Source organism: Harmonia axyridis, chromosome 3 (assembly GCF_914767665.1).
Source record: "Harmonia axyridis chromosome 3, icHarAxyr1.1, whole genome shotgun sequence".
NCBI lineage: Eukaryota > Metazoa > Arthropoda > Insecta > Coleoptera > Coccinellidae > Harmonia > Harmonia axyridis.
Window position 1 is genome coordinate 4,910,897 of NC_059503.1, and position 24,928 is coordinate 4,935,824.

Genomic DNA, 24,928 nt, shown 5'->3' on the forward strand with positions numbered 1-24,928 from the left:
CATCAAATGACTACAAAATTGTTTTATGATTATTGGAATAAACATCATTCTTGGCACGAACCCACAAGAAATCCAAAGGTGTTAAATCACAAGATCTAGGTGGCCAATAATTAGTAAAGATAAATTAGCGTTTTTAGATTTTTTATGTGAATAAGCCCAAACGGGTCGTGTTTTGTGGCTTGTTGCACCATTTTGCTGTAAACACATATTTCTCGATTCCATATCATTAACTTCATTCCAAAAAAAATAGTTAATCATTTTGCTTTAGTGATGAGAAGTCGGGGTCTAACTGACACCTTCTTCATTATCAAAGTAAAGGGTGTTTTTTTAGAGCTATAGAACAATTTAACAATTTCTAAACGTTATTGGAGTATGTATCTTTCCATGATTGAATATCATAGCTTACTGAACACAAATGACCCAAGAAATATCAGGTAATACTACAAGGTGTTGCCATTATGATGTCATTTTAAATTGTATCATTCCTATTGGGGAACCATTTACTTCTCGTCAACTTTTCGGTTCACTAGATGTCACACATAAATGAAAGTTGGCTCTGAGTAGCAGCTTCATAATGTCAGTTATCGAGGAGGCTGTGGTGTCTACAAACTCAACGAATTGCCGTAAATTCTACGGTCACTCTTGCAACCGCCTGCTGGCAGCTAGGTTCACAGTGTCAGTTAAATATCGTAAACCGGAGCTGAAAAGATTGGGTCTAACTTCTTGGAATTTTGTTAGTCAACCGGTGTTAAAATTTTAGTACCTCATTGGTTCGAGGAATATGGAGCTACTAACTATGATTAATATTCACGAGCCGTCCCTGTCTCCCGAATAAAATTTTCAATTTTTATATTTGGCTTCTTTACGAGGACAGACCGTCGCGATGTTTATCTTTGCCATCCCTCACGCCAGGGGGTAGTATAATCCTTATGAAGAGGTTATTGGAGGGAGCCGTTTCTTCAGTTGCGACATCTCGTTTCGTCGACGCTAGAATTTATAGGACTCTACGGGACGTTGGATATTTTTTCGGGAATTAGGGTGTTTTCGATATTGAAAGTGGGCGATCGCATAAATAGTCTATTTCCTGATGCATGGAGAATTATTGAATTGAAATTTTGACGTAATGGTCGTAGCATCGGTCGAAAAAACATGTCAGCATCAATTTCTTCAATTGAAATCGAGCCGAGAAGAGCAGTATCAGTAAGAAGATTTTACTCCATTTTTTATAATTGCGTTTTTACTCTCATATCTTCTTAGATTGTCAAGTTGATTCCTCTTTAATCTACAAAACTTCAAGATGAAGAAAGGAAGAAACTGCAACTAGTTTGGACTTGTGTTCCATGCTATGTTTAACAATTTCCAAGACTATGTAGAAAGCCTAGAGAACAAAAGGTATTTCTTGATCAATCATGAGAAGCATAATGAATATTTCATTTCGCAATAGTTTTTTTTCACTTGCACTTGTCCAGGTATATTCCTCTCGAGGAATATCTTATCTCTTTTCTGAGCTTCTGTGCTGATGGTCCAACAAAGGTGAAAAATTGATCATTTTCAAACTCTGGTTAAGGTACTTCCTAAATATACGTTTCGCCTTCAATATTGCTTTAGATTTTGGATCCCTGGTCAGCCTAGAGCTCTGATTTTGCCCAAGTTCATTAGCTAGAAGATTTGTCAAGAAAATAGAGGACTTCTGCCTCATGGATAGCTTCAATTCAAACCCATATATATTTTTGGAAGTATCTCATCTTGATTTTCAATTTTTAGTAATAGCGTAGTTTTTCCATTGCCAAATATCAAAAGATGATTGCTTTAGAAGTGGCAGCTGTCTTTGATATGGAACCTCTTATTGGAAAACCCTTTATGTTCATGTTTTTCTCATTCTCTCCTCTGCATCTGTAAGATCTCTCAGAAACTCAAGAAAACCAATAATGTTTCGCTTCAACCTTTGAATTGACTTCCGGAAACATCAACAGAAGTATCAAATTTTCTCTTATCAAATTCCGTTTCAGACTCTAGACTCATTCGAGCTATCATGATAATATCTGAATTTTCATTTGATCACTTCTATTTTTCCATTATTGCAACTTCCAGGTATTTATTAAAGAGTTCAATCTAAAACAAAACCTTTTTTATGCTTCCCTCTCTCTCGACGACTTCCCTAATTGAAGTTGCAATATAATTTCGACTTGAAGGGGGGTAAAAACTCGAATGGTTTTAATTAAAGCAGGTAGCCTACGCGAATATCAATCCCAAGAAACGCTGGTAGGTATCAGTCGAAGCCAAAACACCATAATATTAGACTGATTGCAATTTATTTCGGGAAACAGATGGCCTGCTTGCTCCTTTGAGGAGGCAGCACCTGTTCCTTTGCATTCGCGGGGTTATTCATGGTGAGAAAGTAGGATCATTCGGGAAGGTAGGGTAATGAATGATTCGAATTTATGCAGGAATTCTACCAGTCCCTCTTTTATCTCCCGACACTTCGTTAATTTCGCGACTGGAGCTGGATTCTTAATCATTGAGAAGTGTATTCCGAAGGTTCAGGGTTTCGGTTGAAAAATATGCTGAATGGGAGGGGTTAGAGAAAATGATTATCAAACTCAACCTAAGAAAACAATTTCGTTAATTGTCATTCGTATGTCTGTAGGATTAACTAAAGGGTGTTTTTTTTCGAGGTATATAACTATAAGTTGGCATTACTGTTCAAGATGGCGACCGATTCAACAGCTGTCAAGTGATTTATGCTCAGTTTGATTTGGCAATTCATCACGAATAGACTCACGCCTGAACAACGCTTACAAATAGTGCAATTTCATTTCGAAAATAATGGTTCTGTGCGGAATACGTAACGCGCACTACGTCCATTTTATTTTGTTAGCGATGAAGCGCACTTCTGGTTGAATGGCTACGTCAACAAACAAAACTGCCGCATTTGGAGTGAAGCTAATCCTCAAGTGTATGTCGAAACACCGTTACATCCAGAAAAACTGACTGTTTGGTGCGCTTTATGGGTTGGTGGAATTGGTCCGTACTTCTTCAAAAACGATGATGGCCAGAACGTTACAGTCAATGGTGATCGGTAAAGAGCCATGATTACTAACTTTTTCATTCCTGAGTTGAACAACCATGATGTCCAGGAGCTGTGGTTTCAACAAGACGGCGCAAAATGTCACACAGCTCGTGCCACAATCGAATTATTGAAAAACACGTTTGGTGACCGCCTAATTTCACGTTTTGGACCTGTGAATTGGCCTCCAAGATCTTGTGATTTAACACCGCTAGACTACTTTCTGTGGGGCTATGTAAAGTCATTGGTCTATGCAGATAAGCCACAAACCCTTGACCATTTGGAAGACAACATTCGCCGTGTTATTGCCGATATACGGCCACAAATGTTGGAAAAAGTCATCGAAAATTGGACGTCCAGATTGGACTACATCCGAGCCAGGCCTGGCGGTCATATGCCAGAAATCATATTTAAAATGTAATGCCACAAGATTATCTTGCGGATAAATAAAATTCATGTCAATCGAATAATCCATCGTTGTTTTATTGCAATTTAAAGTTCTATAGCTCTAAAAAAACACCCTTTACTTCCATTATGATCCTTCTTATGTTGATAATTGCCTTGAAGGCGAGAAAAAGTTGACTACCAGCCTTCAACTACCTGAAAAAACCAACCCAATCAAGAAAGTTCTGATCCAATCGCAATTCCCAGAAATTCTTGTAAATTGGAGTTTTTTCCGAACTCCGGCCTACCTCCACAATCGTAATAAGGACTAAGTCATAAATCTCGAAAGACCAGGACCACCGTAATGCGAATTATTGTTAGGCAAAGTTCCGTTGCGTTCACCGATGCGCACTCTTCGATCCGTGAATATCAATTATGGAAGTTTTAATGAAGTCGAAAATGCGTCCGAGTAACAAATGTATCGCGCAGAATGCACATCCCTCGGAACAACGATCTGGGTCCTAACAAATCTCGAAAATTCCCCGAATTAAATTATTCGCATTTGAGGAAGGTCTAAGTCGTCGTATTGTCTTTATGGAAATTCTCGTAATCCCACAGGATCTGAACGGAGATGAGGCCTGGGAGTTGGTGAACTTTGTTCTAGCGTGTTGAAATGGATGAATGCTTAGTCAGCTCTCGAAAAAGGCTGAAAGACTTCCAATTGTTGGTATTTTTCTTGTGGCTCCTTTTTTTCCGGGGATAATTTGGGACGATTAGGGAGTTGGAAGTTTGGTCGTTTTGGACTTTTGAAACGCAGGTAGGCGACAAAAGCGTGAAGACAAGGGATAGTCGGTAGTATTACTACAAATGATGGAATTTTCGTAAGTAATCGCACAAGTGCATCAAAATCACCGATAATTTTGCATGACAGCGTGTTGTCATAAAAACTGCATGAGTTCATTTTCATTTTTGGAGAAAGAGCCCGACACCGAAGGTGGAGGGCTCTTTCTCCAAAAATGAAAATGACCGAATGCAGTTTTTCAAAGAAAACACGCTGGAATGCGAAATTATCCGGTCATTTTGATGCACGATTGTAATTTGAGGAAATATTTCCCGAATAAACTGTTACATTACTTGTCAAACTGATGTAGAATGGAATTGCCATAGATTCGAACTGTGTAAGATGCATAGAAACTATGCATCTATTAACAGAACAATTATCGCAGTGCTGTTTCGCTTCCTACAATGCAATTATCGCTGTAATTTTCGATAATTGTTCTCCAGATACATAGAATTTTTGACAGGAGGGAAATATTCGTAGGTAATTGCACAAGTGCATCAAAATTACTGATAATTTTGCATGACAGCGTGTTGTCATAAAAACTGCATGAGTTCATTTTCATTTTTGGAGAAAGAGCCCGACACCGAAGGTGGAGGGCTCTTTCTCCAAAAATGAAAATGACCGAATGCAGTTTTTCAAAGAAAACACGCTGGAATGCGAAATTATCCGGTAATTTTGATGCACGAGTGTAATTCGGGGGAATATTTCCCGAATAAACTGTTACATTACCTGTCAAACTGATTTAGAATGGAATTGCCATAGATTCGAACTGTGTTAGATGCATAGAAACTAAGCATCTATGAACAGAACAATTATCGCAGTGCAGTTTCGCTTCCTACAATGCAATTATCGCTGTAATTTTCGATAATTGTTCTCCAGATTCATAGAATTTTTGACAGGAGGGAAATATTCGTAAGAAATTGCACAAGTGCATCAAAATTACCGATAATTTTGCATGACAGCGTGTTGTCATAAAAACTGCATGAGTTTATTTTCAATCATGAACAGATTATTATAGCAGTTTATTTTCGGTTGAAGATCAAATTGCAAAAGTAATTTCACTGAAAACGCAGAAAAAGCTGTAAATTTTGAGTTAACAAGGCAACTCTCATGAAATCCAAATCAACCATTCAATGCGCTTAAAATTTCTTGCAGATATCTTATTATACTCCTTGAGACTCCATAAAAACGCTGTCAAAGTCCCCTCCCTACAGGAAATATAGTTTATTGAAAAACACGTGACCCTTGGATAAACTGCTGAAGTTCTAGATCTAATGAGCAAACATCCAGCTCTTGGATGGGGTTGATGAGCTAAGTTTGTTGAAGTTTTCTTCATGGACCTCACCGCGGGGCTCTCTTAAATTTTTTATTGCTCGAACTGAAGAGGATGTTTTATTGTGGGTTATAAAGGAATATTGCCTGTTGATGTCGATATTCAAGCCGATGAAATTCGTCCATTTCCGAACGGAATTTCGTTTTGTTCAGGAGCTCATTGCGTTATGTTCACTTCAAAGGATTGATTGAAACTGAAAAGACAGTTTTATTATTCTTCAGAACACTTCGATTCAACATAAAACTATTTGATGTTTATTAGTTGACTTTGAAATCTGCATATTCGATTGCAGGTCAGGGGTGGCATTTTCAGCTTATTTTACTGAATCTACAAATATACTATGGCATAAAATATTATTAAATGGAGATCGCTTGACTAGAGTTTGACCTTTATGAATTTCAATAATTTTGTCTTGTCCCTACTTCCTATAAACTGAATTTCTCTTGAAAAAAACTATGGTTCCAACTGCACTATCCCTCAACCTTAGATTTGGTCAAAATGAAATTCAGTATCAACCTGCAAAAAAACAATTCCTGGTGAAGAAAAAACTCCTCATGGAATTGAATAACTAACTGAATAAGTTCAAGTTACTGTCTAGTCCAATTCGATTAATACCAAAGGCACTGTGATCAAGAGATCTGCGTGATCCGAGAGAGAGTTTCTGTCGTTTTCAATTAACAACTCCAAACTTCCAACGGTGGTAAGTTAAAACAACAGGATATTCACATGTTGTGTCCCCTTTGTCTGAATAATTCGCCAAAGTTTCGGTTCTCTTCATTATGCTGTGTGCAATGTACTACGAACTTATCAACGTACGCCTTATATGCATCAATTTGAATTCGCCCAACTCAGACAATCGGAACTAATTTTCAACAACGGTATGTGCATCCTATTCTACATAATATGCATCCTGCCGGATTTGTAGCTCGAGTAGGTAGATACCGGTATATTGACTCTTTGATTGTCCGAGAGATGGCGATTTGAGATGTACATCTTTTGAATGTCCGGAACCTTATGGGATATGAACCTAAGCGTTCTACGTCAAAGTCACCATGGTCCACAAGGACGATGGAGGATGTATAGGTTAAAAAGTTAAAGTTTCTAATGTAAGAAATAATACTAGGATGCAGAGTTTATTATAACAAACACAGTTGGACTAACCTACTCCACAGAATCTATGAATCTAAGTAGAAGTGATACCAGTGAGGGCCGGATCGAAGGTGCCTAGTTAGAGCGACGGTAGCTTGGTACCTGTTCTCCAGATTGGGTTCGATCATAGATACTCATGATTGATTCTGATAATTTTGGCCTCAGCATGATGTGTTTAAGATTTTATGGTCTCAATATAACATGGAGTTAGTATAGAATTATGAATTGCTAACATATCTACATATCTACTAACTACCATCAGTTTTTCGAGCAGAATGGCCTTCTGAAGTTCTTGGCACTAACACCCTATATAAGATTCTCATTTTTCCGTGGCAAAATTCACTCTACCACTCTTTGCAATGTCTATAAAAGTAGCGGAACCGATAATTATTATATGCCATAAAGTTTTTCACATGCAAATACCTCTCAGAACCGATATTCACATGAAACATCAAAAGGTGAAAAGCCTCCTCTAAATAAAGAGGGATAGAGGCACGAAAATAAAGATGATAGGGTCTCACCATATTTTTTCGTAGCAGCATCGTTGATAAAAGGGAGTCGGCCATATTTTATTCAGCGATTCCTTACGATTTATGACCCTCATCGCGATACAGAAAAGAACAGCGATGTAAACGAATTTGCTGCCGTTAAAGTTGAACGTCTTCTGGCGTGATTTACATAAGTAGTTTGCTGACTGTTCATGTAAGATATAGAGAGCTACATTAATTCTGTCTGGGGAAAAAGTTACCGTTATATATTATCCTGCTGAGACCATTCTAGCTTACCAACTCTCCAAAGCCACTTTACACGTTTTTGTACAGATTTAAATATGTATTATTCCATGTTCTTGATTCAATTGCCAAGTTGGCGTGACTGCAAGCCACTCGAGATGGTTTATTTTCTATTTCATGAAGAATGGAGATGATATTCTGAAATTGGGTAGTCCAATTCAAATTTCAGTTTTTCGTTGATATTTTTCAATAACAGGCCAATTGTAAAGTCCCCCGGTGTGTACCATACTTAAACACATTTTTTTGACAAAATTCGATTTTATTATTCAACATAGTTGCCTTAGACGGCGATACAGCGATTAAAGCGATCTTCCAACTTTTCGATACCATTTTTGTAGTACGATTTGTCTTTCGCTTCAAAATAGGCCTCAGTTTCAGCGATTACTTCATCATTGGCGCTGAATTTCTTTCCAGCGAACATTCTTTTGAGGTCCGAGAACAGAAAAAAGTGGCTGGGTGTTATATCTGGTGAATACGGTGGATGCAGAAGCAATTCGAAGCCCAATTCATGCCATTTTGCCTTTGTTTTCATTGATTTGTGACACGGCGCATTGTCTTGATGAAACAGCACATTTTTTTCTTCAAATGGGGCCGTTTTTTAACGATTTCACCCTTTAAACGACAGCCTCTTTTGGGCGTCCACTGCGTTCGCCGTCTTTGGTGCTCTTTTCACCACATTTAAACTTAGCATACCAATTAATGATGGTTGATTTTCCTGTTGAAGACCCCGGAAACTCCTCAAAGCCAAGATTTTGTTCCAACTGTATTTTTTCCCTTCTAAAAGCAATATTTTATCAGCACACGAAATTCTTTTTTCCTTATTTTTTCAAATAACGAAAGTGGCTACACCCACAACGCAATATCTCACAAACTAATGGTCGGATTGCTGTTAAATTTTGACACGTATCATTTAAAGGTTGGTACTAACTAAAAATCATATGGACTTAATACTAGCACCGCCATCTGTGCATCGGACCGGGGACTTTTCAATTGGCCCAATACTCAGATGATTTTATCACATTACATCAATTTTCATTACACTGTACATCATGGAATTCACTAATTTTTATGCGAGTCCAACGTGTCTTCAAAATTGTTGACCATCTTCCTCCCCAAGAATGAAGGTGTCAGTGCCTAGATCTGCTCAAAGGGAAATACAGCTCAATATTCATCTTTCTAATACACACAAGCAGTAATATAAAAATTATTTCCAGTTCCCTGTGGAGAATATTACCGATCGAAAATTCTCCTATAGAGCTATAAATGATTCGATCTAGCGTTGATTGTGACAGAATTTGTCCTCGCCGTGCCATACATCAAGTAGAGTGGAATAGGATTTCCCCACCGAAGCGAAATAGCCAAAATGAATTTCGCAGAATAGATTGGACCCTTTGTCCACTGCTTCAATGGCATTTCGTTGAACGAATGGGTAGAATGGATACGTAATCATTAAGCTGAAGCTCATCGTTATCATCACCATCACCTGCCTTCGTATAAGAGGAAATGGAGCGATAGAGTTGTAACGTTTGGGCTCCAAAGGGTCCAAATGACAGGGTTTTGAAAAATTAGGTTAACTTCTTGGTGATGTCTAGTTTCAAGTAGAAAATAATTAGGAAACGTCTGACATGAATCAGAGCTGTTGCACATTTGTTGAAATTTGTATACATATAATTCTTTCAGGAATTTCGCATGCAGAGATTTTATTTTGTGAGAGGAAAATCGACTTTCACCTGGAATTGTTTTTCAATGCTCCAACTCAATTATTGAACACCACTCTCAGCTAGAAAAAATTGGAAGTGATGACCCATTTTTCTTCATTCATAGAAAAAACTTTATGAAGTGAATTTTAAATGCCAAGAAGTTGACTGGCAGAAAAGATAATCGAAATCTTAATAATTCACTAAAAACTATTGGCTTTCTCAAACAGGAGTATGTTGGACCAAAGTTTCAACTTCTGTATTTAAGCACCGTATAAGAAGTGGTTATTAAATGAAGTGATTTTAATATTTGGTATATTCGGTGCCAATGATGTCTCAATTTGTTCTATTTTGAAAGACGTGGAAGACAATGACCGTTTTTTGATAGTGTTCCTTCGAGATGGCAAAAACCACAAATCAAGGAGTAACGTTCTGACAATGTAACTCCAAATATAATCGATCTCCAACGATAATAAATAAATTTAAATTGCAATTTTTTCGGTTTCTTTCCCAATTTCAAATTCAAATTTTCGTTAAACTGTGGAGTCTAGGAGTAATCGGTCACGGAGTTGGGATTCACGGTCCATGATCATTCGAATTTCCATCTCACCCAAACATTTTTGGTTCGACAAATATTTTCGAATTTTCCATAGAAAAATTGAAAATTCCTTCCTAGGAAAAACCTCCATTAAAGTAGACGAATTTTCCAATAAAGCATATCATACCTTTCGGAATCTTGAGACAGGGTAGGCACAAAATAAACTGGTCACAAATCTGAAAAACTGATATCTGATAAACCAACCCCCAAATATAATCTCAAACATTTATATGTGATAATTATATAGTTGCTGTGTTCTGGTATATTGTTGGCAGATGTACATAATCGAATTATCGATATAAGAATAAAATTTGCACCTGCATTCTTCATCAGTCATCATTGGACAGAACCAAATCGTCACTTTAAACAAAACCTTCTCGTGAAAATGGTTACAAATGCTACATCCCTAAAACCAGCAGCTTTTCCTCCGTCATCCCACCAAGACGCAGATGGCACAACCTCGCCTAAGATCCACAACCTCTTCGAACCCCCATATCTCTATATCCAAGTCTTAGTAATTTCCTCCACCTATCCACGATATATTCCGACATACCAACGATAAATAATGTTATCCCATCGAACAACCGTACGTTCTTCCAGGTTGTTTGTACGTTTCCCGGCAAAATTGATTTTCCCAGTCCAACACAGAAAACTCCCTCGTCGATTCCTCCAACGTTACAAGGGTTTTATTTGCAGACGCTCCAACTTTATCTCCTCCGCAATGGACATGCGAGTAAAAAGTTTTTTTTTTGCGTCTTAGAGCGATGTTTGCGAAGCCGGAACTGGAATCTGCATGGTGGCCCGCTCCGGGCTCGTATATTCTCGCGCCAGCAGATCGAAGTCTTCCTATTTCCCGTATTCTGGATAGCTGGGATGTTACGTGTGTCGGAAAATTATGCGGACTCGATGATCTAGAAAGAATGGCGTTTTTCGGGTTGTTATTCAAGGTGAGTCGACCCAAGACGTGTGTCTTATACGTGGAATAGTTACGGAAAGCCTACAATGATTTGTTATTTCGATTCCAGTCTACACCTTTTATCTTGTGTTACTTTGTCTCGGGTGTTCTTTTGGAATTCCAAGTTTGGTTGGAGGAAACGCTGTACAAGGTGACGATCGAATGGAAAATGCATGGAATTTTTATTGGAAGTAAAACTTGTCCACTACTCTTTGGATTGAATTTTTGAATGTAAAGGGTGTTTTTTTTGGAGTATATAACTTTGAGTTGGCATTACTGTTCAAGATGGCGACCGATTTAATAGCTGTCAAGTGATTTATTCTCAGTTGTGTTTGGCAATTTATCATGAATAGACTCACGCCTGAACAACGCTTGCAAATAGTGCAATTTTATTTAGAAAATAATGGTTCAGTGCGGAATACGTATCGCGCACTACGTCCATTTTATTTTGTTTAGCGATGAAGCGCACTTCTGGTTGAATGGCTACGTCAACAAACAAAACTGCCGCATTTGGAGTGAAGCTAATCCTCAAGTGTATGTCGAAACACCGTTACATCCAGGAAAACTGACACTTTGGTGCGCTTTATGGGCTGGTGGAATCATTGGTCCGTTCTTCTTCAAAAACGATGATGGGCCGAACGTTACAGTCAATGGTGATCGATATAAAGCCATGATTACTAACTTTTTCATTCCTGAATTGAACAACCATGATGTCTAGGAGCTGTGGTTCCAACAAGACGGGGCGCAACATGTCACACAGCTCGTGCCACAATTTATTGAAAGACACGTTTGGTGACCGCCTAATTTCACGTTTTGGACCTGTGAATTAGCCTTCAAGATCTTGTGATTTAACACCGCTAGACTACTTTCTGTTGGGCTATGTAAAGTCATTGGTCTATGCAGATAAGCCGCAAACCCTTGGTCATTTGGAAGACAACATTCGCCGTGTTATTGCCGATATACGGCCACAAATATTGGAAAAAGTCATCGAAAATTGGACGTCCAGATTGGACTACATCCGAGCCACCCGTGGCGGTCATATGCCAGAAATCATATTTGAAAAGCAATGTCACAAGATTATCTTGCGGATAAATAAAATTCATGTCAATCGAATAATCCATCGTTGTTTTATTGCAATTTAAAGTTCTATAGCTCTAAAAAAACACCCTTCATAAGAGCATGATATTCGTTGATTTTTGTACAAAGTAGTGTACTTTGAGGAGGAGATCGGTTCTTGCAATCCTAATTGCACTTAAACACTTTCTAATTCCAATAAAAACACAACTTTCAAACAATTTCCACCTCTTTTCGTTTTTCTTCGCTATCAGTCGTCACAACCAACTTTAATTTTCCCTAGCCAAAGTTACGAGTTCCACCGAACAAAGCCACGTCGAAATGATAGACAGTGATAGTTTTCACCCGAAAGGTTCACAATTAGAAACAATAAACCAAAAACGCGCCCAGCTCACCTCGACGGCAAAGGTGCTAAATTGAATAAATCCAATAACGTCACCTTAGCGCGTTCAAGAACCAACCTATCGGAGTCGGACCGACAAGAAACCGACAGTTATTGAGGAAACTGTGGAACGCCTATCAATCAAACAGAGAGTTTTCCCGATACGGTCGGACTTTTCCAGCCCATACGTTCCCCCCTCCCATACCCTCGGCAGACAGGTACATACAGACATATCCAATCATGAATGCTGCCGAATTAATAACGGCTGCCGAACTTCTCCTGCGGCAAACTTTCGAAAATAATTAATGGACGAGTTCGGTTTCGGGGGACAATAAGCGCGCCTCGCTTTCCAATTTCGGTGTTTCGGCTCGATTTAACCCGGGAAACCCGGTCAGATCTAATGGAAAACCTTGTTTAAACGTTTCCGGATAACGTATCGGCGTCGTTTCTTTCATAATCACCGAGCGCCCCCCGTATAGGAGGTGTCGGACTGGAGTTTCCGAATTTGTCAGTGTGATTGCGTTTCCGGGTTTTGGCTGAGGGAATTGGAAATCGGTTTTGGGGTTGGAATGATGACGCAGCATTTCTCGATGGTGTCTACTGTTCTTGAACCGTGACTGAATGCGTTCGTAAAGAAAAAGAGGTGGTGTAGTGACTCTGTCTGCCCGAGAGGTGGCGTTATGGGCTTCGCGCTATACTTTGATGCGGCCCAAGCGGGTTTAAGGGAGGCGCTGCGTTGCAGCAGAGTCACTCGCCACGATGATGTGAAGGGGTGTGTCTTAGGCAGAGATCGTTGGAATGTTCAACGAAAGAGTCCACCAGTGATCTCAGGACGAAACACTAATCATTTGAGTGAAATGCATCTAGACAAACTTGGCTTGAAAACGATTCTCCAAAGGTGGTTATTGGAAGCTAGCTGAGTTAATGCCTTAGAATTTTGGAGTCAAACTTGAAACAGGTATTGCTGCTTAGTTGGAATTTGTTCATTTCATTCAACAAACCAACAGAACACAATTTGAGTTTCCTTATACACCTAGATTTGAAATTTCCTGTTTTGCAGACTTTTTTTCCAATGAGAGGTTTCATTTTGAATAGCCCACTATCTTGACAGCTGTCACTTTTGAAGCACGAGAATAAATAGAATGCTCATACGATAGATATAACAGTCGGCGAAATATAACAACTGAGAATGAAGATGCTGTAGCCCGTAGTATTGACCAAAACTTGAGTTTGCCCGATTTCTCGTCGATCTTATGAATTAGACATTGCAATAACGACATTATAACATATTCTGCATAAATAATTAGTTAAAGTTCAGTTAACACAAGAACTCGAGCCGGTTGATGACCATCAACATCTTATCTTCGCTGATTGGGTCCTTAAAAGGCATCAAAATGATTTGGATTTTCATGGAAAATTCATCTTTAGTAATTTCTGGCTGATATCAATCTTGAAGGCTACGTTTATAAGCAGAATTTTTGCATTTGGGGCTCGGAATATCCAAAAATGATTGTTGAAAAGCCTCTCGATCCCCAAAGGGTCACTGTTTTTGGGCGGATGGTGTAATTCGACCCTACTTATCGAAAAATATCGAAAATACGGTTTCATAAAATTAAAAATGAAGACGTAAAAACGTATTCTGAATTTTTGCATGTCGTTAAAAAGGACTGTGAAGCAGAGAAACATTTGAGATTGCTTCACTCTTCCCGAGAAGTGGTTGTGATCTCAAAAACGCTGAGGGTAGAGGAGTAGATGAACTTTGGCAGTTCACAAGAATGCCACGTGGTATAAACCCCTCTTGAGGGGATATTTTTATATCATATTCATATTGATCTACATCCTCCCTAAGTTTTATGAGGTTATAACAGGACACCCGCTATACTTTCCCACCTGCAAATTGACACTAAACTCAGATATTATATTATCTTGCATTCCGAACTGAACTCGTAGAGAATCATGGAATTTCATCACCATCGACCGATTCCGAAGCTTCACGTTCCAAAATAGCGTACCCATATTTCGCCACAACTGGCAAATCGCAAAAAAATGTTGGACGAAGTTCGGAATTTCGATTATTGAAATTGTTGCCTTTAAACACGCTGGGAGCAACTGAAGCATCAAGGATCCGGGGAATTTCAGCCATGTACATGGCCACCACTATCTGATATCAGTCTCGCGTCTATTCAAGCGTGGATTTCTCATGAATGAAGCAGATTCGGCGGCATTCTCGATGCAATTTTGTGGAAGTGGTTTGAAAGGAGGGGGAGAGGAGACACATCTTAACTGAATTCGGAGGAAGTAGTCCTGTTTTTATTCTGCCCGACGGAGCGGAAACCTTCGGTGAGGCTTCTCGGCCTCTCAGTGGCCAACTAAACGACGGGGGTTGCTGAGGGGGTTCTTGCGCCTATATAAATGAGAGTTATACGGGGTGATCCTTGATTTTTTTCTTTTAATAAAAGGTGTTTTTTTAGAGCTATAGAACTTTAAATTGCAATAAAACAACGATGGATTATTCGATTGACATGAATTTTATTTATCCGCAAGATAATCTTGTGGCATTACATTTTGAATATGATTTCTGGCATATGACCGCCACGGCTGGCTCGGATGTAGTCCAATCTGGACGTCCAATTTTCGATGACTTTTTCCAACATTTTTGGCTGTATATCAGCAATAACACGGCGAATGTTGTCTTCCAAATGGTCAAGGGTTTGTGGCTTATCCGCATAGACCAATGACTTTACATAGCCCCACAGAAAGTAGTCTAGCGGTGTTAAATCACAAGATCTTAGAGGCCAATTCACAGGTCCAAAACGTGAAATTAGGCGGTCACCAAACGTGTCTTTCAATAAATCGATTGTGGCACGAGCTGTGTGACATGTTGCGCCGACTTGTTGGAACCACAGCTCCTGGGCATCATGGTTGTTTAATTCAGGAATGAAAAAGTTAGTAATCATGGCTCTATACCGATCATCATTGACTGTAACTTTTTGGCCATCATCGTTTTTGAAGAAGTACGGACCAATGATTTCACCAGCCCATAAAGCGCACCAAACAGTCAGTTTTTCTGGATGTAACGGTGTTTCGACATACACTTGAGGGTTAGCATCACTCCAAATGCGGCAGTTTTGTTTGTTGACGTTGCCATTCAACCAGAAGTGCGCTTCATCGCTAAACAAAATAAAATGGACGTAGTGCGCGATACGTATTCCGCACAGAACCATTATTTTCGAAATAAAATTGCACTATTTGCAAGCGTTCTTCAGGCGTGAGTCTATTCATGATCAATTGCCAAACCAAACTGAGAATAAATCACTTGACAGCTGTTAAATCGGTCGCCATCTTGAACAGAAATGCCAACTTAAAGTTTTATACCTCGAAAAAAAACACCCGTTATTTGATTTTTTTTTGAATATTCTTCTAACAAGCTTCATCCCAGGAACATTAACGGACTCATCGTCTAGGCAAAGACCGTTTCAATTATAATTTCATTCAGAGATGTAGATCATCTCTACTCACAAACAATCCCGCTGAGACGAATACCGCCCATTTTCCCCTATAAAACCCCTACCACAACCAACAAACACCGTATAAAATATTTATATTACCCCCAACCAAGTACTTCCTCCCCACCACTACCGCACTAAAATCTATTCGACTACGTGGGATCGCGTTATGAAAGAATCCATTCCGCATGTCTCATGTAGGAAATATGACGGAATAACAATCTCTTAAATCATGCAAAAAAATAAACGTCTAGGGCGGCCTATATCAGCCTCCGCGGATGCGGGCCTCATATCCAGATGCGTATCTGAATTTTTATTATTTTAAGACTAACCCCCGCCGCGTGTCTGCCGTTGCCAAAATTCCTTATAATAATTTGTCATGGTCCCTTCGAGCCGGATATCGTTTAAAGCTGGCGCTTCCCCTCTCTCCGGCTGTCTGAGGAAGTTGATCCGTCTTGCACATGGAAACGAGCAGGCTTAGGCCTGTTTTATTTAAATTGGATTATTTCGGAGGAGATTCTGGAGAGGTGGTGTGGAGACTGAGACGGATCTTTTTGCCCCTCCGCACTCGAATGATGGGGAGCGTCTTGGGGAAGGCTTTTTCGGGGTATGAATCATAAATGAAGGTGTTTTCGAGTCTAACGAAGTTAGGGGAAGTACTGTGACCCATTTTGGGATGAGAAAAATGTATAGTCTTAGAATTCGAACTGCATTATATACTCAAGAAGAGCCTGACCAACTTTGATACAAATTTTATATTCTTTCTACGTTTTTACTACCAAAAATATGGAGTTAACACTTTGGGAATTACATTGTTAAACAGAGTAAATTATTTCAAGTTCATCAATAGACAGTGAAGGTGTATTTATATGAATTTGGGTAGCAAAAAAGAGGATATAACGAAATACATCCTAACGGTGTTTTTTTTCGAGGTATATAACTTTAAGTTGGCATTACTGTTCAAGATGAAGACCGATTTAACAGCTGTCAGGTGATTTATTCTCATTTTGGTTTGGCAATTCATCATGAATAGACTCACACCTGAACAACGCTTGCAAATAGTGCAATTTTATGTCGAAAATTATGGTTCTGTGCGGAATACGTATCGCGCACTACGTCCATTTTATTTTGTTTAGCGATGAAGCGCACTTCTGGTTGAATAGCTACATCAACAAACAAAACTGTCGCATTTGGAGTGAAGTTAATCCTCAAGTGTATGTCGAAACACCGTTACATACAGAATAACTGACTGTCTGGTGCGCTTTATGGGCTGGTGGAATTATTGGTCCGTACTTCTTCAAAAACGATGATGGCCAGAACGTTACAATCAATGGTGATCGGTCTAGAGCCATAATTACTAACTTCATTCCTGAATTGAACAACCATGATGTCCAGGAGCTGTGGTTTCAACAAGATGGCGCAACATGTCATACAGCTCGTGCCACAATCGATTTATTGAAAGACACGTTTGCTGACCGCCTAATTTCCCAATTTTTGGACCTGTGAATTGGCCTCCAAGATCTTGTTATTCAACACCGCTAGACTACTTTCTGTGGGGCTATGTAAAGTCAATGGTCTATGCGGATAAGCCACAAACCCTTGACTATTTGGAAGACAACATTCGCCGTGTTATTGCCGATATACGGCCACAAATGTTGGAAAAAGTCATCGAAAATTGTACGTCCAGATTGGACTACATCCGAGCCAGCCGTGGCGGTCATATGCCAGAAATCATATTCAAAATATAATGCCACAAGATTATCATGCGGATAAATAGACTTCATGTCAATCGAATAATCCATCGTTGTTTTATTGCAATTTAAAGTTCTATAGCTCTAAAAAAAACACCCTTTATAAAAACTATTAAATATAAAAATAAAAGTTTGGCCAGAAATATTTCGATTCGATGAATCATTCTGTGGCAGGAGCAACCAATGAGATAAAGCAGCAAACATTCCATCATTTTCAAAGCGAAACTCATGTTATTTATAAAATATTCATCATCAACAATATTTCCAGAGCGAAATGGCAGAATTTCACGAAGATTCCCATTATAGAGTCTATCAAAAATTCACGCTTGAATAAATTCTATGTTCATACAACATAGTGCTTGCAATCATTGAGAGACATTCTGACACAAGTAGTGGTGACATTCGTTATTTTGTAGGAATATGTAAGAGAAGAGTTATTTCCGAGAATCCTTTCATCATATCTCCTGACAGCTCCACTAGTCCGTGAATATTTCTTTGATTATCCCTATCCTTCTCTGGAATCCCCAGGACAGGATAGTCTCCTAGAATATCACCAGGAGTTTATTTATTCACCATTTTCTCAATTTAAGAATGCTAATAACAGTAAATATTAAATTTGAAACTTCCACTAAACAATTATCGATCTATTTAATTGGTTTGCTCAGAAATAATATAGTTCATGGCTTGAAGGTGTTCAAATATGTTTCGGAAGAATCAGTTCCTACTGACTCTGAAATATTATCTTTATCCCATTATATCCTAAGTGTATATTATTCAGAGGCTCCTTTTGAGTGGAGATGTTAATACCTTGTGAGGAATTTATGGTTTCGCGAAATTGAAATCGAAGAGAACGATAAGTAATTCCACGCATTTTTTAGGAATCCATTTCTGAATGAGAATCTGAGAATTTAGGGACATTTTTGCGTTCCGAGATAATCCTTATGGCTTATCCTGCTGAGAATAAATGGTCTTTTCAAACCAAATTCTTCAAGGGAAACCAACAGAATGAATATTAGGGCTAAACTGAAATGAATAATTTGATTGCTCTGGTTTGCAATTTCAAGAATCGAATAGGTGTTTGTATAGTAGCACGATTAGATTCAATTGAAATTTGTAGATACGAAAAATAATGAAAAGTTAATGATCAACAACAAAAGTGATTGTACCCATAGGATTTTTCAACAAGAGGATTCATTTTTTATTGAATTTACTCCACTGCAAAAAGGAAGGTATGCTATTAACGATAAAAAACGATATCAGCCATGAGCTTAACGAATTCAATCTTTGAATATTCAATCGATTGTGAAACATATATCTCATATTCAACGTGGCCTCAAATAAAAAAGTTCAAAAGTGTTAAATCATAAGATCTCCTTTTTGTAGTGACTTTTAACAATTATTTCAATGCATTGTTGAAGCGTGTATCGTTCAATTTTTAGTGTACTTTCCACTTATCAAATCTCATCACAACTTCAAAAGTGACAACTGCGCAGATAACGCCCTATTGAGAATGAAACCCCTTTTTGCACAACCTTTGATCAGGCAAACTGAAGATGGCTTGTTTCCAAAAGCAAGAGTAAAAAAACATCGACTGGAAGGAACATGGACACGGGTTCAAAACACCAACCATAGCTCCATGATAAAATCATGTACTCTTTTCACGTGGGAATTGAACAGTTGCATGTTTCTATACAGTTGTTATCACTCGAAATATCCCAGTGTTGCAAATAAATATTTATTTCGTTAGTTCAACGCTATAGCTGCCCTGTGGAGCCATTACGCGAAGTATGAATCCCAAAGGCCTACGAAATATTCAGTAACAGTTTTAATAACACTAAATTATAACAGAGCCACGCTTTTATTGGAGCAGCCATTATCTTTCTGGAAAAATCTCCATTTCTGTTGAACCTCATTAACTCGAAAGTTATTTCATTAGAGTACATTATGACAGTGTTTTTCGTGGTAGATGATGGAATGCGGTCTTGAATAATGGAATTATCCTTCTAAGGAATTGTGGGAGGTATTAGGTCATAACGAACATACAGGATGAGAAATTTGAAGTAGTAGTTTGAAAAACTGTCTGATATACTTATGGTTTAAGCAACATTATTTTGTTCATAGTTTTCTGTGATTATTATTCAAAAAATATCGTACAAAAGCTCTGAATTTTGATAACAAATATAATTTGGGATGATTATAATGGTAACTCTGTGCATTATTTTTGACATTTCTTATGTCATTTGTGTTCAGTAGGTTATGTCATTTAATAGTGTTGCCATTATAATATTTTAATCATTCCTATTGGAGAAGATACTTTTCTGGTAATCTCATGTGACTGTTCAATAACACAACTATTCCTACTTCGAAATAATTTATTTGTATACATCTTTTTGTGGAATGATCCAATGAGATATTCTGATTACTTTACTTTTCTGCATGTATATGAAGATGTTTACTCGAAAAAATTAGAGGGGCAGAAGTAGCAAAGGAGTTGAGGTTTCATTCATGGTATTGCTCAACAAAAAAAAATGATTGTTGATATAAAAACATAAAGAAAAATAAAACGATCGATAAAACGTCGAGAATAAGCTAAGACGGTTACTGCAGATGTTATTAAGTTTCATCCCATTCTATCTAAAATGAATCTGGACCATAAAATTCATAGGAAAATGCCTCAAATTTTGCCGACTGTTCGAGAATAATTTTTTTCGTCTCGAGACTTAACCAAGGTCGAATTTGGAACCGTTGGAATAAATTTGAACGCGTAATAGTGGTTGGAATTCTTCCAGCCTGCTGAAAATATATAACTGGAGTCAACCGTCAACTTCCCAGACTGAACAGGATGGAATTATGAATCTGGGCACGGGATGCTGCACTGTGATAAATCCTTGAATTCGAGATGAAAAATTGAAAACTGGCCCAGAGTTTATTCGATGCAGGTGTCAGGTCTGCATGAAAAACTTAGGAAGGAATCTAAACTGAAAGATTCCACTGAAAATCAACGAATTTCATTTCGAAGTTTGGTGCAAACAATAAAAAAAAATCAGATTGAATTGAAAATCCAGTCTTAGAATTAGGACTGAAGGATGTTCTTGAAAACAATAAATGTAATCCAAATTCAATGCGGTTTCCAGAAACGGCTGTGTCAGTGCTCGTTTCAGAAAAAAAATCCTTTATTCTCTCACAACTATTCATGTTCTGGCTAAGATATCCAGTTTGTATAATCTAATCACAAGAAAATTTCCCAATCGGTTTTTTTTTAATTGGTACTCCTCAATAAATTGGCCGCATGTTTCTTTTGAATGCTGATGCATTTTATCATTCCTAAATAACTTCTTTTATGTCTTTATTCTGGCCATTAAAGCTGACAATGATAAAACACATAAAGTATCAACCAGTTCAATTTACATTCAAATTTTGTTCATCCCATCATCGAGTGAAAGTAATATTCATTTCATGCCCAACAGACTTCCTTTGCTGTGATCAGAGATCCAGAAAATTATCTAATTTGGAGAAGCCATGCCTTCAGAGCAGTATTCAGATAATATGAAATGACTTTAATTATCCCTTTTTTTCGTTTAAATCCAACCCTTTTCGATTACTCACATTCGACTGAACTGATTAACGTTTAATACCAATTCCTGCGAAAATTCAAAATGAGACACAGAGTCAATACAGTGTCTACGTTAGTGGCAAAATATCACGTAGAGGTGTTAATGAAATAACCCTATTGGATTTGGTTGCGCTATAAACCAGATAGAAAATATCATCCAGAGCTCACGCCTTGACATATTCGGTCAAATTTCGACCACAAAACGGATCGATACATGCCGATGAGTAAATTATTATTAATGACATTAAAGCCAATCAATTACAGGTAATCAGGGTGGCAGCAGATAGTCGTTTATATATGCCTTCATGTTATTCATGTTATCAGTTATGAGAAGATCAATATTACGTGAGGAAAGGTATGTGCTTCAGATTTAACACATTAGTTGATCAAATACAATGGAGAGATTAGATGAAATCTGATAAAACAGTCATTTCGACGTTTTCAGGTCTGGATGAGACTTTACAGAAGCTTATAGCTCTAAAGAATCAAAAATATTTTGTACGGTTTAGACTTGACTAAAATTTCCTATGTATCAGCACGAATGAAAATACTTCTTAGTAACGTATCCTCGGACATGAATCTATGCCATCCAATGGTTCATTGCTATAAATCATTCGTTCTTTCATATGGAATAGAATCCTGGACCCTCTGTGGCGAATCGAAGTATTTGAAATGTGGGTCTTTCCCAAGATGCTCAAGATTTCTTGGATGGATAAAGTTTCGAATGACAGGGTGCTAGACATTGTTAGTGCAGATAGGGAGCTATAAGCATCTATTAGAAGGCGGAAAATAGCCTACTTCGAGCACATGTTGAGGGGAGATCAGTATCAATTGCTCCAGTTGATCATAACGGGGATAAGAGAAGGAAAATGAGGAACAGGAAGAACACGCCACTCATAGATGAAGAATATAAGACACTAGACAAGGATAAATGTATGTAGCTTGATTCACACTTCTCAAAAAATCTATGAATCTGAAAGATCAATAAAAGAGGACTATGTCCACTTTAGGCACAGCTTCCTCAAAGTGTTTTCCCTAGAGTTGTGTAAATGGTTTGAGAGGAAATCTATTGACAGATGAAAGATTTATTTAACTTTTCCAAAGATATTTTTATTTTCGTAGGAGTCTAAGATCTTCATCTCAACAAAGCCCCCTAATTTTCAAATTGAAAATTTATTGAACAAACTATATAACCATGTGAGTAATTCATAGAATTGTAACAAGTTCAGCAATGCAATTTTTGCTGCTTCTGGAATTCCTGAAGCTGTGAAAGAAATTTGATCTTCATTAACTCAACCAATTTGTACATGCCAATTGTTGAATTATAGAATAAACTCTGTAGTCAATACCAGTCGAATTCATTAGTTGTGACGAATCACACAATATGAATTGTTCCTATATGTGTTTGATATGCAATTATAATTAATATCAGTATATCAAATATTTGTAGAGGACTATAATATATGGCGAAATCAAATTAAGTGAAAATAATGAATTCAATTTACATGAAATTGATAAATATTAAAACTACAATTGTTTCCCTTCACTGTGGCTTCATCACTTGTTTACATTTTTAATTATTATGAAGTTGGATTCTAGGTAAAGAGAACATTTAGTAATGGACGAATTTTGATGAGAGTTAATGAATTTTGCATGTAGAAAATTATATCTGTGGTTCTGATGAATGAACAAGGTAAAGATTGGAAAGTTGCAGTATCTGGGTCATGTGCTGAGAGGAATGAAATATACCTTATTGCAGATAGTGATACAAGGAAAGATACAGGGAAGAAGGGACATCGGAAGAAGAAGAATCACTTGATTAAACAACTTGTGACAATAGTTGTTTAGGGCTGCAGTGTCAAAGATGAAGGTAGTCATTTTGATAGCCAACCTTCTCGGAGGAGATGGCACCTGACGAGGAAATAGTGCTGATGAGGAAAAATCTGACGGTAAATATGATAGTATGAATGAATTAACGAATAACCAGACAAGTTTCAACTACCTAATATCATTCACAATATTTGCAGTTGTTCTGAAATGGAAAGTTCAATTTTTCACTCCTAATGAATTTTGGAAATTAGGAGAAGAATACGCTTAGGATCGGCAGCCTTCGGCAAACTGAGTTTCATCTTTAGGGACAAAAATATTCCTCTACACTTAAAACGCAAAACCTACGACAGCTATATATTACCAGTGGCAACTTATGGTCTAGAAACTGTGGCAATAACGAAAAAAGTGGCAGAACAACTGAGAGTCACTCAAAGGGTCATGGAAAGGATTATGCTGGGTATAAGCTTGAGTGAAATAGTTCCGAACACCGAAATACGAAAAAAGACCAGGGTAACTGACATCATGAGTAGAATAGCGAAACTCAAGTGGCAGTGGGTGGCACATGTTACAAAGGCAGAGTGTGGAGAGATGGTCACAGAAAGTGACGTTTTGGAGACCTCGAGAGACAAAAAGAAGCATAGGAAGGCTGAGAAAAAGATGGATAGACGACATAGTCGATGTAGCCGGCAAGCAATGGACGAGAACAGCAAAATACAGAGAAGCATGAAAAAAAACTGGAAGAGGCCTATGTCCGACACTGGATGAGAGAGGACTGAAGAAGAAGAGAAGAAAACCTGTTTCAATCGATTCAAAAATCCATGTCTTCTTCTTGAAGAATTATATTAAAGAAATAACCGACAGAAACATAACAACTCGATCACTTGTGAACCCAGTCAACGGAACTCTAGCAGCAGCAATTAAGAGTTCATGAGTTTTCGAACCATCCGAGCTCATAACACACCCTGGCAACAGCCGATGTGCCAACCTAATTTTCTTATATTGGAAATCTGGTGTTCGACACACGTAATTACCTTCTCCAGTCCAATTTTGCACGTCACTGGATATCGCCGCATCGTTGGAGAAGAGCTCATTAAGTTCCTCCGACATACACATTGATCTCCGCCCTTTTTTTAAGCCTCGACGCCGCTTTTTTCATAACATTCTGTCGAGTTTCGAATCCCGGTAGGGGAAGTTTATAGCCTTGACAATCAATCACACTATAGTTGTCGAGAGAGCGTTGATAAACGGCCGTTTGGGGCAGTGCGATTACAACATGTATTTGATTGGCTTCGATGTAATTGATAATGATCAACTCGTCGGTGGGCTTGCAGTAGTTTTTTAAAATTTTGACATATACAAGTTTTTCCTAGATAACTCTTAAATTTTTCGTATTCAGAATCAGAATAAATATTCAAAGATATAGGTAACCTAATTTTAAAACTGTCCCGACTGATGGCAGGAAATGGTAAAATGTTTCTGAAGGATGTTTTTTTTAGAGCTATAAAACTTTAAATTGCAATAAAACAACGATGGATTATTCGATTGACATGAATTTTATTTATCCGCAAGATAACCTTGTGGCATTACATTTTAAATATGATTTCTGGCATATGACCGCCAAGGCTGGCTCGGATGTAGTCCAATCTGGACGTCCAATTTTCGATTACTTTTTCCAACATTTGTGGCAGTATATCGGCAATAACACGGTGAATGTTGTCTTCCAAATGGTCAAGGGTTTGTGGCTTATTCGCATAGACCAATGACTTTACATAGCCCCACAGAAAGTAGTCTAGAGGTGTTAAATCACAAGATCTTGGAGGCCAATTCACTGGTCCAAAACGTAAAATTAGGCGGTCACCAAACGTATCTTTCAATAAATCGATTGTGGCACGAGCTGTGTGACATGTTGCGCCGTCTTGTTGGAACCACAGCTCCTGGACATCATGGTTGTTCAATT

The 24,928-nt window shown here is 38.1% G+C and overlaps 1 protein-coding gene across 1 annotated transcript in view; it reads left to right on the plus strand.

Annotated features, from left to right (window-relative positions):
* The window catches only part of LOC123674918 (alkaline phosphatase-like), a 171,438-nt gene that overhangs the window by 34,206 nt on the left and 112,304 nt on the right, over positions 1 to 24,928 (plus strand). The window lies entirely within an intron of this gene.